The 15662-nt window shown below is 42.8% G+C and overlaps 2 pseudogenes; both read right to left on the reverse strand.

Moving 5' to 3' along the window:
- Positions 1–871: 871 nt before the first annotated feature.
- LOC123726140 (cytidine deaminase-like) lies at positions 872–4905 on the reverse strand (annotated as a pseudogene).
- A 1109-nt stretch (positions 4906–6014) lies between these two features.
- On the reverse strand, positions 6015–14549 carry LOC123726157 (trypsin-2-like; annotated as a pseudogene).
- Positions 14550–15662: the final 1113 nt, after the last annotated feature.

Consider the following 15662-nt stretch of genomic DNA (forward strand, 5'->3'; position numbering starts at 1 on the left):
CTTAATATTGAGCTAGGCTATAACTTACTACAGCTTTTTTTATTTTATATATTTTTTTTACAGCTATTTGCTGCGTAAAGCCATGTTGTTATTTACCTGGATTTCCTGGCATGTCGCAGCACTACATTTGTCGTTCGATCAAACCCGCCCCAGACCAAAAGCACCACTTTGTTTCTTGGCGAGCCATTGCTCCTTAACCTCTTCAATCCACCAGACTGCAGCTGCGCAGCAAATATCACTCAACAACGTGTGGAAATATCGGTACCGAACTGGTAGGAAAGTTTGAGGCTGAACAGTGTGGGCTGGTTGTCTTACACGAAGACGCTCACCTTGGAACTGTGCTGTAAGTCAGCCTGCAGGTTTTAGGAGACCTAACGGGAAAACTGACCGTTCCAACTCCACCCCACTGCTGATGGCATGTTTTACAGACATGCTTTACCAATAAAGCAATGTTTATACTCTCTCCATCAGTCCTCGTCGTTCATAAGATACACAAGGACAAATCGTTATGTAAACAAACTAGAACATACAGAGGCATCCTTGTTACTGTCACCGGACGTTCTTTTTTACTTGACCTGTTTTAGAATTAAAGAGGCAATTAAAGTGCGACAATTACAATTTTACTGGCGTCAGGAAAATATGCAAATAGGCCTAAAAACGATTTAAACTTTACACAATTGTCCTAAGGCACTTTAATATTCTTGAGTAATACTGTACATAAAGTATTTTTTAACATTGATACTTCAAACACTTCCAATCATGCACATACAAATAATAATGTGAATGTGAGCTGTGTAGCAAAATATAATTTGATGTTTTCTACTGTATTTCAAACACTTGTTAGAAAACACATTGAGGCATTTTCCTAATTTCTGAGACACAAGTCAATATCCACTGGCATTATTCAACTAATAAATTGTGTAGTAATCCTATTGGAAGTCTAACATTCTTCATGTATGTGGTTAGGGGTTATTGACATTTCATGGACTTGTAATGCTGTTATGAATGATTCTTGTTTTTCCTCTTGTCTTGTGAATACTACTATGACGCATTCTGTGTAGTGAATGTTGTCTTTTTCTTCAGGCCTTCAGGTCCAAATGACACAGGAAGCAGATCTTCTACAGTCATTTCCACATAAGACCCACCAGGCTTGGATAGGTACACAGACCACTGATCACCAAACTACAAGGGAAAAGTTAGTTGGATTACTTGAGGTTGTTCCATTATAGTTGAATGGCTTTGTGATGTTCCATTCATTTTAAATCCACCGTAGATGTAGGTTTCCTGGATTAGACCTTGGTTCCATTCTCAATGCAGTCTTTCCCTTTCCATTTGAATTCAATAACTTTTTGACTGTACCCATTTTGATTTTAACAAAACTTTTCATACATGTTTCCTCATGGAAGAAGTGGTCAGAAAGTTACTTTTTGGTCCTGAATGCCAAAACATTCACAAAATAAATGGGCTCAAAGTTGACCCATTTTGCATACCCCACCATACCATGAGTCATCCATGTCTTCATCACTGGAAAAGATCAATGGTTGAGTTTGAAATAATTTAAAAGCTTACAAACAGCGTTGTCAAACTATTTTGTAATTTCTTGACATTTTTTTAAATAAATTGTATTTTTTTAACAAAATTATAAAATAGTTTTACAAAACTGTTTGTAAGCTTTTAAATTAGATCAATCTCAAACGTTTATCTTTTCCAGTGATGATGAAAACATAGATGACTCATGGTATGGTGGGGTATGCAAAATAGGTGAATGCTAGTATCTTCCTCTCTTGAATGTTTTGGCATTCAGCTCCAGAAAGTCACTTTCTGAGCACTTCTACAACAAGCAAATATCTATGGAATGTTTTGGTGTGGTCAAAAAGTGATTGAATAAAAGTGGTTTTACCATGCGATCATTCACAGAATATTGACAGATCCAAGTTGTATAAATAATTTACTTACCTCTTGCATGAACTGTCTGCAACCTCCACATGGTTATATGAACTGGTCTTCCAGGTCACTACAAAATCAATCATATCATTAGCAACATTACCCGCAATGGTGATTTTCAGTACCGTGTGTTAACCAATATTTTATGTTGACAATAATACAGTGTAGTAGTATTTAAACACTTCAGGGAGATCACTTGATAGGAGTAGAATGTTTTAACCATCTACACACTCTGAGGGGCAGCAGAACCCAGTGAACTCGAACAATTTCATATAAAAGTGTTATGTAGTCTGATGAACTCAACAAGACGAAATATAACTGAATCAATAATTATTTTGGATCAACTGTTGTTTACTCGGAAACAAGGCAAAGTTCAGGAATACTGCACCTGGCAATGGCAATAGCCTTAAAACGTATGTATCCCTCGGAAACAGCTTTTGCAATAGTTGTTCTCTCTGCACAGAGGCCAAGGTTGTAGCATGCATTTTCGACATTGCATCCTGTTAAGAAAAAAGGAGGATACTTTAGTTAATGTTTTCTGTGTTCGTAAGAGCTCCTGGAATCTCTGGAATGGTATCAAATCAAATACAGAACACATGTCTTCATCCTTAACACTATAAAAGTATTTTAATGAATCTCAATGATCATTCTTGATTCAGATAACACTTAGAGGGTTAAATGTGATGCTGCTAAGTGCAGTCTGACTGTCATATTGTCACGTCCTGACCAGTAAAAGGGGTTATTTGTCATTGTAGTTTGGTCATTGCGTGGCAGGGGGTGTTTGTTTTGTGTGTTTCGGTGTTTTTGGTTTAGGTTCTATGTTTTCTATTTCTATGTTTAAATCTAGTTTTCTATTTCTATGTTGGGTTTTTGGTAGGACCTCCAATTAGCGTCAGCTGGTTGTCGTAGCCTCTAATTGGAGGCCATATTTAGTTGAGATTTGTTTCATTTGTGTTTTGTGGGTGGTTATTTTCTGTATAGCCTGTGTGGCTTATGGAACTGTTTTTTGTCGTACGTTTATTTTGTTTAAGTGGTTTCATCAAATAAATTAAGAAGATGAGCACTTTACCCGCTGCACCTTGGTCCAATCCTTACGACGCCCATGACACATATATTGTTATTGACTTTTCATATTGTATGACCTGCACTAAACAGGAATGTAAATAATCAGGAATGTAGATAATCTGTATATTTGTATATCTCTGGACTAGTCATACAGGCAGATTTTTTTTTTACGTTGACATTTTAGTCATTTAGCAGATGCTCTTGTCCAGCAATAAGCGACTTACAGGAGCAGTTAGGGTTAAGTGCTTTGCTCAAGGGCACATAGACAGATTTTCACCTTTTGACCTTTCGGTTACTGGCCCGTTGCTGTTAACCGCTAGGCTACCTGCCTCACCTGACCCACCCTCCACCCCTCTCTGACAGGATTAACCATAAACAATCTAAATGCTAATGTATAAAAAAAAACTAAACCAAAAAATTAAACAGAAAACTATAAAACAAGTTAGTCTCGACCAGGCCATTGTTATATCATTCAAAGCAAAACAGGATAAAAACAGTATTAAAACAAGGTTTAGACCTACTTAAAACATTTTTTGGAATAGAACAGAAGAGTTAGTTCTGTAGAATGCCTTCGGTGCAAAATATACATGAGGATGGATTCTTACTTTCAAGTAAAGAAAATCAAGGCTGTGTCCACAGTGGACAAGAAGTTTGATTTACCAAGCCTTTACTCTACTGAGGACTTGCATTGCAATCACTTAACATTGCAGTGCCAATGAATGCAACAAATGTAACATTGCCTTGGTCTTAACAACCAATGTCATAATATCAATACTAATGATTACTAAGTGCACAGTGAAATCAAAACATTGGCACCACTGACCAACCTGCACAATAGTCAACATTGTGAGAAATGAATCTAACACCTAATACTTTTTCTTGGTCAAAAAGTAGGAGCATATTAAAAACACAAAAAAATGAAGTATTCTGTCTGTGCAGTAGTTCAACAGACACAGGAGTTTTTGATAGGAAGCATGTTTTACCAATATTGAATCAGGAAAATGCTGTTTGTATCCACTGATGGTGGCCAGACCAGCCACTCTGACAACAATAAACTTTAGAACTTATTATTCTCCTTTTAGTAACTATACAGAAGGCACATATTTTAATTCATTGTTCATAACAATGATATGAGCAGTCATGACTGCGCTGTAGGGCTTTATTCTAGCAATCTGAAGAGTTAAAGCAATACGCAACATACTGTACCAAATAAATCAAAGGAACCATTTTATCAGCCCCCAAACCATGTATTATTATTATATTATTTGTAAGCCCCTCACCTGTGAAAACGGTTCCATCATGTGCCAACAGGGCTGCCCCCACCCGGAACTTGCTGTAGGGACAGTAGGCAAACTCTTTGGCCCCCTGGGACTGGTAAATAAGAGGTTTAATCCAATCCTCATCCTCTTCTTCACTCGAGTGATTGCTGGCTTCTGTGTCTGCTTCGTCGACCCTGAGCTCATTGATCCTCAGGTCTGTCATAAAAACACTTTCTTTGTCAGTGTCTGTGTTGTATCTGTGTCAGTGTGAGAGTGTGTTGAGAGAGAGTTAAGAGGTAGACATAGAGAGTGGATTGATTGAAAGCTGTAGATAAAAAAAGCAGGTTTTTAAGAGCCACTTGAAGTGGTGCTGTGTGTTTGGTGCCTACGATATCTGTAAAGACATCATTTCAAATCAAATCAAACCTTATTTGCCACATACGCCGAGTACAACAAGTGTAGACTTTACCATGAAATGCTTACTTACAAGCCCTTAACCAACAGTGCAGTTCAAGAAGAAGAAAATATTTACCAAGTAGGCTAAAATAACAAGTAATAATAAAAAGTAACACAATAAGAATAACAATAACGAGGCTATATACAGGGGCACCGGTACCGAGTTAGTGTGCAGGGGTACAGTCTAATGGCTTGGAGGTAGAAGCTGTTGAGGAGCCTTTTGGTCCTAGACTTGGCACTTGGGTACCGCTTGCCATGCGGTAGCAGAGAAAAAAATCTATAACTTGGGTGACTGGAGTCTGACAATTTTATGGGATTTCCTCTGACACCGTCTATTATATAGGTCCTGGATGGCAGGAAGCTTGGCCCCAGTGATGTATTGGGCCGTTCGCACTACCCTCTGTAGCGCCTTACTGTCAGATGCCGAGCAGTTGCCATAACAGGCAGTGATGCAACTGGTCAGGATGCTCTCGATGGTGCAGCTGTAAAACCTTTTGAGGATCTGGGGGCCCATGCCAAATCTTTTCAGTCTCCTGAGGGGGAAAAGTTTTTTTTGTGCCCTCTTCACGATTGTCTTGGTATGTTTGGACCATGATAGTACGTTGGTGATGTGGACACCAAGGAACTTGAAACTCTCGACCAGCTCCACTAAAGCCCCGTCGATGTTAATGGGGGCCTGTCCGGCCCGCCTTTTCCTGTAGTCCACGATCAGCTCCTTTGTCTTGCTCACATTGAGGAAGAGGTTGTTGTCCTGGCACCACACTGCCAGGTCTCTGACCTCCTCCCTATAGGCCGTCTCATCGTTGTCAGTGATCAGGCCTACCACTGTTGTGTAGTCAGCAAACTTAATGATGGTGTTGGAGTCGTGTTTGGCCACGCAGTCGTGGGTGAACAGGGAATACAGGAGGGTACTAAGTACATACTAAGTTTTTGCTTGTAAGCAGGAATCAGTGTCCAAAGCAGTTCATCAGAAATTAATAATAAAATGAAGAATTTGTGGTTTGGCATGGGGCTGTTCGACACAGAACTACATGGGATCTTTGTGCTATCCCATACAATTGCTTCTGTGTTTGCCCTCTACTCAGAGCCAGGACCATATATTTAGAGTGTTGGACCAACTTTTAAACATTCAGTTACATAGCAATATAGAAATATTTCCCATGTAATGTTAATGGGGTGCTAACATGATTGCCATAGAATGTTTGTAGCATCATGTAAATTAACATAATGCAGAAACCTCAATGGCCCAGCTCTCTATAAGTACATGACTCTGCTCAGAGTCACAGCCACTGCTCTTGTTCATATGGTTTCAAACTGTGGCAAGCAGGGGTGGAATAGGATTAATTTAGGAACCACTCTCATCCCTGTGTGAGCCATCTTTCTGGGACGTTTGTCTTGATTCAGTTGGTGGGGTTGTCATTGTTTCTCACTTTAGTGTAGACTCCTGGGAAGTAAGGGTTGGCACGGCTGATTCCCCATGAGACAATGCCTTCTAAGTTTCCATTGCAGATAAGGAGTTTGCCCGAGTCGCCCTTGTGGAGGAAATTAATTAATTACATGCTATGCATTTTAATTAGACATACTATGCTGTTTTTACTTAGAGAATTGTCCATTGCTAAACAGTACCTGTCAACATTTTGGACACACCTACTCATTCAAGAGTTTTTATTTATTTTACTATTTTCTACATTGTAGAATAGTAGTGAAGACATCAAAACTATGAAATAACACATATGGAATCATGTAGTAATCAAAAAAGTGTTAAACAAATCAAAATATAATTCATATTTGAGATTTTTCAAAGTAGCCACCCTTTGCCTTGATGACAGCTTTGCATACTCTTGGCATTCTCTCAACCAGCTTCATGAGTAGACACCTTGAAATGCATTTCATTTAAAAGGTGTGCCTTGTTAAAAGTTCATTTGTGGAATTTATTTCCTTCTTAATGCATTTGAGCCAATCAGTTGTGTGACAGGTTAGGGCTGGTATACAGAAAATAACCCTATTTGATAAAATACCAAGTCCATATTATGGCAAGAACAGCTCAAATAAGCAAACAGAAATAACAGTCCGCCATTACATTAAGACATGAAGGTCAGTCAATCTAGAAAATGTCAAGTTTCTTCAAGTGCAGTCGCAAAAACCGTCAAGCGCTATGATGAAACTAGCTCTCACGAGGACCGCCACAGGAAAGGAAGACCCAAAGTTACCTCTACTGCAGAGGATAAGTTCATTAGAGTTAACTGCACCTCAGATTAAAGCCCAAATAAATGCTTCACAGAGTTCAATAACAGACACATCTCAACATCAACTGTTCAGAGGAGAATCAGGCCTTCATTGTCGAATTGCTGCAAAGACACCACTACAAAAGAAAAACAATAAGAAGAAAAGACTTGCTTGGGCCAAGAAACACGAGCAATGGACATTAGACCGGTGGAAATCTGTCCAAATTTGCGATTTTTGCTTCCAACCACCGTGTCTTTGTGAGACGCAGAGTAGGTGTACAGATGATCTCCACATGTGTGGTTCCCACCGTGAAGCATGGAGGAGGAGGCTTGAAGGTGTGGGGGTGCTTTGCTGGTGACACTGTCAGTGATTTATTTAGAATCGAAGACACACTTAACTAGCATGGCTACCACAGCATTCTGCGGCGATACACCATCCCATCTGGTTTGTGCTTAGTGGGACTATCATTTGTTTTTTAACAGGACATTGACCCAAAACATACCTCCAGGCTGTGTAAGGTTCATTTGACCAAGAAGGAGCATGATGGGAGTGCTGCATCAGATGACCAGACCTCCACAATCACCAGACCTCAACCCAATTGAAATGGTTTGGGATGAGTTGGACCGATGAGTGAAGGAAAAGCAGCCAACAAGTGCTCAGCATATGTGGGAACTCCTTCAAGACTGTGGAAAAGCATAACCTCATGAAGCTGGTTGAGAGAATGCCAAGAGTGTGCAAAGCTGTCATCAAAGCAAAGGGTGGCTACTTTGAAGAATCTAAAATCTAAAATATATTTTGATTTGTTTAACACTTTTTTATTTACTACATGTTTCCATATGTGTTATTTCATCATTTTGATGTCTTCACTATTATTATACAATGTAGAAAATAGTAAAAATAAAGAAAAACCCTTGAATTAGTAGGTGTGTCCAAACTTTTGACTGGTACTGTATGTTAATATTTTTTGCTGATGCAGGCTTGTCTTCTGTGACTTAGTCGTAAGTCTGGGTGTACAGATAAGAGCCGTTTGGGTGCAACCGCAGTATGTGACATCCTGTTTTCACAATCTACAGGAATTTAGCTGTGTGGAAACATGCAGGAAGGAACATACAATGGTGTCACAAAAAGAGCCGTGTTGAATAGACCAAACTGCAGCGGGAATATGGATGCTCATGTTTTAATTCAAAAAAGGAGTAACGCATCCACTGGAAAACAATATACACGACAGGCACAGTTTTGCAGGCACACAACACGCAGTGCAAAAACAACTACCCACGAAAACCAAACAAACACACACCTACTTATGGGACTCCCAATCAGAGGCAACTAGAAACACCTGCCTCCAATTGAGAGTCCAGCACCCAAAACTACACATAGAAAAACAAACCTAGAACCTATACCAAACTAATACACCCCACTACACCACACACAAAACCCCATAATACAAAACAAATATACCTCTGCCACGTCCTGACCAAATATAATAGAAATAATACCTAAATATTGGTCAGGACGTGACATTACCCCCCCCTAAAGGTGCAGACCCCGGAATGCACCTTAAAAGAAAACACAATAAATCCCCATTACCCCAACAAAACCAAAAAGCAATACCCCCTAAACAATAAGGGAGGGAAGGGAGGGTGGCTGCCGTCAACGACGGCACTGTGCTACACCCTCCTTCCCCAACCCACCTATCCTGGAGGTGGCTCCGGTGCAGGACGTGGACCCTGCTCCACCCTCGGCGTCGCTCACTTCGGTGGAGCCGATAGCTGCGCCAGGCAGACGGACCCCTCGGGCCGGGCCGGAGGACAGGAGGGCCCCTCGGGCCGGGGGACAGGAGGGCCCCTCGGGCCGGGCGACAGGAGGGCCCCTCGGGCCGGGCCGGGGGACAGGAGGGCCCCTCGGGCCGGGCCGGAGAGCAGGAGGGCCCCTCGGGCCGGGCCGGAGGGCAGGAGGGCCCCTCGGGCCGGGCCGGAGGGCAGGAGGGCCCCTCGGGCCGGGCCGGAGGGCAGGAGGGCCCCTCGGGCCGGACCGGAGGGCAGGAGGACCACTCGGGCCGGACCGGAGGGCAGGAGGACCACTCGGGCCGGACCGGAGGGCAGGAGGACCACTCGGGCCGGACCGGAGGGCAGGAGGACCACTCGGGCTGGACCGGAGGGCAGGAGGACCACTCGGGCTGATCCTGACAGGCCGGGCACCTCTGGCAGAACCGGGCAGTCTGGCCACCCTGGCAGTTCAGGGCAGTCTGGCCACCCTGGCAGTTCAGGGCAGTCTGGCCACCCTGGCAGTTCAGGGCAGTCTGGCCACCCTGGCAGTTCAGGGCAGTCTGGCCACTCCGGCAGTTCAGGGCAGTCTGGCCACTCCGGCAGTTCAGGGCAGTCTGGCCACTCCGGCAGTTCAGGGCAGTCTGGCCACTCCGGCAGTTCAGGGCAGTCTGGCCTCTCTGGCGACTGTTGACTGGCGGGCAGCTCTGACGACTGTTGACTGGCGGGCAGCTCTGACGACGGTTGACTGGCGGGCAGCTCTGACGACTGTTGACTGGCGGGCAGCTCTGACGACTGTTGACTGGCGGGCAGCTCTGACGACTGTTGACTGGCGGGCAGCTCTGACGACTGTTGACTGGCGGGCAGCTCTGACGACTGTTGACTGGCGGGCAGCTCTGGTGATGGTTGACTGGCGGGCAGCACTGACGACTGTTGACTGGCGGGCAGCTCTGGTGACTGTTGACTGGCGAGGCTGGGTTGACACACTAGACTCCTGATGCGTGGGGCTGGTATAGGACGTGCCAGCCTGGAGACACGCACCTCCATGCTAGTGCGTCTGGCGGGAAACACCGGACCGAAAGGGCGCACTGGCGGTCTTGAGCGCAGGGTTGGCATCACCCCTTCCGGCTCGATGCCTACTTCGCCCTGGCACATGCGGGGCGCTGGTACCTTGCCTACCGGCCTGAAAATCCCAGGCCTCACCACAGCCCCAACCCCAAAGCACGGGACCTGTCCAGTCTGCCCTACAAGGGTACGGGGAGCTGGCCTGGGGCTGTAATCTCGCCCCGCCAAATAGCCCTTGTGCCCCCCCCTAAAAAATTCTTGGGGCTGCCTCCAACATTCCTCCCTCACTTGCCTCTGTCCTCTTCTCCGCTGCTTGGTCCTTTGGTGGTGGGTAGTTCTGTCACAAAAAGAGCCGTGTTGAATAGACCAAACTGCAGCGGGAATATGGATGCTCATGTTTTAATTCAAAAAAGGAGTAACGCATCCACTGGAAAACAATATACACGACAGGCACAGTTTTGCAGGCACACAACACGCAGTGCAAAAACAACTACCCACGAAAACCAAACAAACACACACCTACTTATGGGACTCCCAATCAGAGGCAACTAGAAACACCTGCCTCCAATTGAGAGTCCAGCACCCAAAACTACACATAGAAAAACAAACCTAGAACCTATACCAAACTAATACACCCCACTACACCACACACAAAACCCCATAATACAAAACAAATATACCTCTGCCACGTCCTGACCAAATATAATAGAAATAATACCTAAATATTGGTCAGGACGTGACAAATGGTGGCAACGTCAGCTATCTTAATCTGCACAGACAAGCTAAATCACATTTTACACTGTTCTGTCCCTGTTTCCACACATTTGATAAACTGTCACGTAGACAGATAAGAGGATCTACTTTCTATAAAAGGAGAGAGACAACTGTTCGTTGAGCATTTTAACTGTGCACTGTGAGTGGATTGTTGAACTACCGTAATTTCCGGACTATAAGCCGTTACTTTTTTCCCACGCTTTGAACCTTGCGGCTTAAACAATGACGCGGCTAATATATGGATTTTTCCCGCTTTCACATTTTTTTATTTTTTAAAAACACATTCTGTGATGTGCTCAGTTTTTGGGCGGCATGAAGCTTTCATTAGACCAATGAAATTGCCGAACGGGTTAAGGTCAAACAACTTTTTTGTTTACTGTTTAGATTAAATCGAGCGCGCTCAAACTTCCCATCATTCTGATTACGGTAGTCATTTTGTCACCCTCATCATGGCAAAGACACGGAGAAATGCATATGATGCAGCTTTCAAGTTGAAGGCGATTGATCTGGCTGTTGGAAAAGGAAATAGAGCTGCTGCACGGGAGCTTGGTCTAGAGCAATGATTTTCTTGGTAGGCTACTGTTTACTGCTATTTTTTTATTTTTTGTTACAAGCCGTGTTTCGTTAAAGCCTATTTATTTTTGTTACAAGCTGTGTTTCATTAAAGCTTGTAAAAAAAAAAAAAAAAAATATTTAATTCAGTGGGTGCAGCTTATATTCAGGTGTGCTTAATAGTCCGGAAATTACGGTACTCCATTTTTTTGCAAATCTTATAATAAAGTTGTTGTTTGAAAGAATCTGCAGTCTCTCTTCCTAAAGAATTTCTATCATACTCTGTAGAACAATAACACAAAAGACACAATAGTGAACAAAAGCTTTGGTCCTTTAGTTACTTCTGACCAACTGCCTCCGCTCAAACTCGAGCCAAGAACTGACCCTCTCCATCTGCAAAGGATGCAGCATTCAAAGACTTGGCCTCAATTAGTTGACCTGACATGTCATGATACGGTATATTGAATGTTTGTTTGTTTCTTTTTTGCTTATAAAGCGCTTTGAGATGTCTATTATGAAAAGCGCTATAGAAGTTTAATACATTCATATGATTATTTTATTATTAAGAGATCATAGCATATCCTATGACCTGGAGACCAGTATCTGATTTCCTTTATCTGAACACATACATTTCCCTAATCCAAACTGTAAATATCCCCATTGGCTCTGGCCCAGTTTTTAAGGGCCACACCCTATTATTCACACCAGTCACATCTTGTGACAGATGTTAAAGATTTGGTTCTGAGTGCCGAGATTAGGCTTTACCTGACAGGAGTCCTTGCCACCAAAGTGGGTCCTACCGCACATCATGTTGTCTATGGTCCTCCAGTAGCAGCAGCAGCAGTAGTAGCAGTAGTAGCAGTAGCAGCAGCAGTAGTAGTAGTAGTGGCAGTAAGGTCTACACATCCGCAGCACAGGGGACAGGTAGTAGCTGTAGATACGGGTGATGCCCCAGCCACTCACCGTACAGGTGGTGTACCCTTGGAGACCAGGGGTGTTGTCTTCTGGCAGTGCGGCAGGCTGAAGTAGGCATAGAGCTGGGCTCGCTCACTAAGCTAGAACACACACAACCCTAGCAAAGGCACACAATCAGATGCTGACCAATCAGAAAGCAGGGATCAACAGGAGCAGAGTGAAGTTATGGGTTTTAGTGTATAGGCTGCAGTAGTATCTGAAGTTGCGCAGTGAGCAGACTAACTGAAATATAAAGTACAAACAACAGTAATAAGCATTATTGTAAGTGGTATGCCTGTGTGGGTATTGAAACATCTCTAGCTCATGGTGGTGAAACGTTAAAATAAAGTCTCTTACCGTGATGAGCATGATGTTGTTGTTGAAGTACTGCGGCTGTAGTGATAGAAAAACAAAACACTTTCATTTCACTTTAGGACCAATAGAATTGTCCAAAACCCGTTCGAGCTAAGATGAATCCACCCAAATATGCTATTGTGTACACTGTACGCTGTTATCCATCACTCTCCCATAATTGTAGTCAGTACTCACGGTTTCCAGCAGTGGGCAGCAGACACCCACCTACTTGGGTCGGATGAGTGTGGCTCCACGGTAGTGGTCCCTGTTACGCCTGGTACTTGATAGAATATGGCTGGACCTCCTGGCCTCTGATGATTCTCTTTGTAAGTGTCTCTGTGGATTTGAATGAGAGGACAGTTATTCATCTAAATTGGTAAACTGGTTTACACAGATTCGTACACGGGCGTACATTAAAATCCGATATGGATACACTAATTGAACAGAAGGCTGAAAAAGGAATACACGAGGCCTGATTGATGATTCTGTTCAAGGCTCTGTGGGTCTCATTACAAAAACGATGTAAATTATGAAACCGGTGTAAACTGTATGCATTAATTACACAAAATCACTAACCTTCTGGATATTGGCAGCAACTGTACTTTAAATTGTCATACTATTTTAATGTACAAACATCATGTTTTTCACCTACAATGTACCTTATGCTGTGTATACAAAACATTAGGATCAGCTTTATTGAGTTGCACCCCCTTTTGCCTTCAGAACAGCCTCAATTCATCGGGGCATGTGTCGAAAGTGTTCCACAGGGATGTTGGCTCATGTTGACTCCAATGCAAATTGGCTGGATGTCCTTTGGGTGGTGGAACATTCTTGATACACACTAGAAATGTTGAGTATGAAACCTAGCAGCGTTGCAGTTCTTGACTCACTCAAAATGGTGCGCCTGGCACCCACTACCATACTCTGTTTTTAAATATTTTGTCTTGCCCATTCACCCTCTGAAGGGCACACAAACACGATCCACGTCTCAATTGTCTCAAGGCTTAAAGGGATACTTTGGGATTTTGATGACTGGAGGTCTATGGGTATCTGCTTTGCGCTAATGCTAGTTAGCATTGGCTCACGAAACTACCTCAAACCTACTTCATACTGGACCCCCGAGACATAACAATGCTATCCAAGAGTTAATCTGATGCCGGAGAAGTAGATAAAGAGCCTCATTGCAAAAATCCTGAAGTATCCCTTTAAAAATACTTATTTAACCTCTACAGGATCAGTGTGCCCCCCAAGGGACTGTTGAGCTAACATAGGATAATGTGATTAGCATGAGGTTGTAAGTAAAAAAAAAAAATTCATCCCAGGACATAGACATATTTGATATGGGCAGAAAGCTTAAATTCTTGTTAATCTAACTGCACTGTCCAATTTACAGTAGCTGTTACAGTGAAATAATACCATGCTATTGTTATAGGAGAGTGCACAATTATGAACTTGAAAATGTATTAATAAACCAATTAGGCACGTTTGGGCAGTCTTGATACAACATCAAGACTGCCCAGATGAACAGATATGCAATGGGTCATTGGATCAGTCTAAAACGTTGCACTGCTGCCATCTAGTGGCCAAAAACTAAACTGCGCTTGGGCTGGATAATACATTATGGCCTTTCTCTTTCATTTCAAAGATGATGGTACAAAAATAAATATTAATCTTTTTTTCTTTGTATTATCTTTTACCAGATCTAATGTGTTATATTCTCCTACATTAATTTGCACCTACATTAATTTGCACCATTGAGAGCATCCTGACCGGTTGCATTACCACCTGGAATGGCAACTGCTCGGCATCTGATCGGAAGGCACTGCAGAGGCCAAGCTTCTTGACATCCTGGACCTATATACTAGGCGGTGTCAGAGGAAGGCCCAAACATTTGTCAAAGACTCCAGTCACCCAATTCATAGACTGTTCTCTCTGCTACCGCACGGCAAGCGGTACCAGAGCGCAAACTCTAGGACCAAAAGGCTCCTTAACACCTTCTAACCCAAGCCATAAGACTGCTGAACTACTAAACTGATCAAATGGCCCCCCGGAGTATTTACATTTTTACACTGCTGCTACTTGCTGTTTATTATCTATGCATAGTCACAAATTACCTTAATTAACCTGTACCCCGCATATTGACTCGGTACCAATCGCCTGTATATAGCCTGGTTATTGTTATGTACAATTATTGTGTTACCTATTGATTGATTCGATTTTTTTTAACTTTAGTTTATTTAGTAAATATTTTATTAACTCTATTTCTTGAACTGCATTGTTGGTTAATAAGGGCTTGTAAGTAATATTTCACGGTAAGGTCTACACCTGTTGTATTTGGCGCATGTGACAAATACAATTTGATTTGATTTGATTTCACTGTACTGCTTTACACCTGCTGAATGTCGTGCATGTGACAACAAAACGTTGAAACTAAAAATGTTAGTCTGATCATGTAAGTTGTTGTGTTGTACACTGTTCAGTGGAAATGGACTACAGGGACTTCAAAGGTCAAAATAACCTTTTCTAATAGACCTGACACCCTTGTTGATGACGATAAAATGTCACATACAAAGGTTATTCAGGGCTGGACTTACGGTTAATCACAGCTCTTTTTGCATTAGATTTGTTTGCAGACTACAGCCTGCACACAAACAGGCACACTCACGCATACAGAAGTATTTACATTTCAGAGTACTCTATTTGCTATTTGTACTCTGCTCAAAACAATGGAGTTGATCAGGCTGTTGATTGTGGCCTGTGGAACATTGTCCCACTCCTCTTCGATGGCTGTACGAAGTTGCTGGATGTTGTCGGAAACTGGAAAACGTTGTCATACACATCAATCCAGAGCATCCCAAACATGCTCAATGGGTGACATGTCTGGTGAGTATCCAGGCCATGGAAGAATTGGGACATTTTTATGTGGTCTGCATGTGGTCTGCGGTTGTGAAGCCGGTTGGACGTACTGCCAAATTCTCTTAAACAACGTTGGAGGTGGCTTATGGTAGAGAAATTAACATTACATTCTCTGGCAACAGCTCTGGTGGACATTCATGGAGTCAGCATGCCAATTGCACGCTCCCTCAAAACTTGAGACATCCATACATTTTAGAATGGCATTTTATTGTCCCCAGCACAAGGTGCACCTGTGTAATGATCATGCTGTTTAATCAGCTTCTTGATATGCCATATCTGTCAAGCGGATAGTGATCTTGGCAAATGAGAAATGCTCACTCACAGAGATGTAAAC

The sequence above is a fragment of the Salmo salar genome, chromosome 13 (assembly GCF_965601325.2).
Source record: "Salmo salar chromosome 13, fSalSal1, whole genome shotgun sequence".
In the NCBI taxonomy this organism is placed as follows: domain Eukaryota; kingdom Metazoa; phylum Chordata; class Actinopteri; order Salmoniformes; family Salmonidae; genus Salmo; species Salmo salar.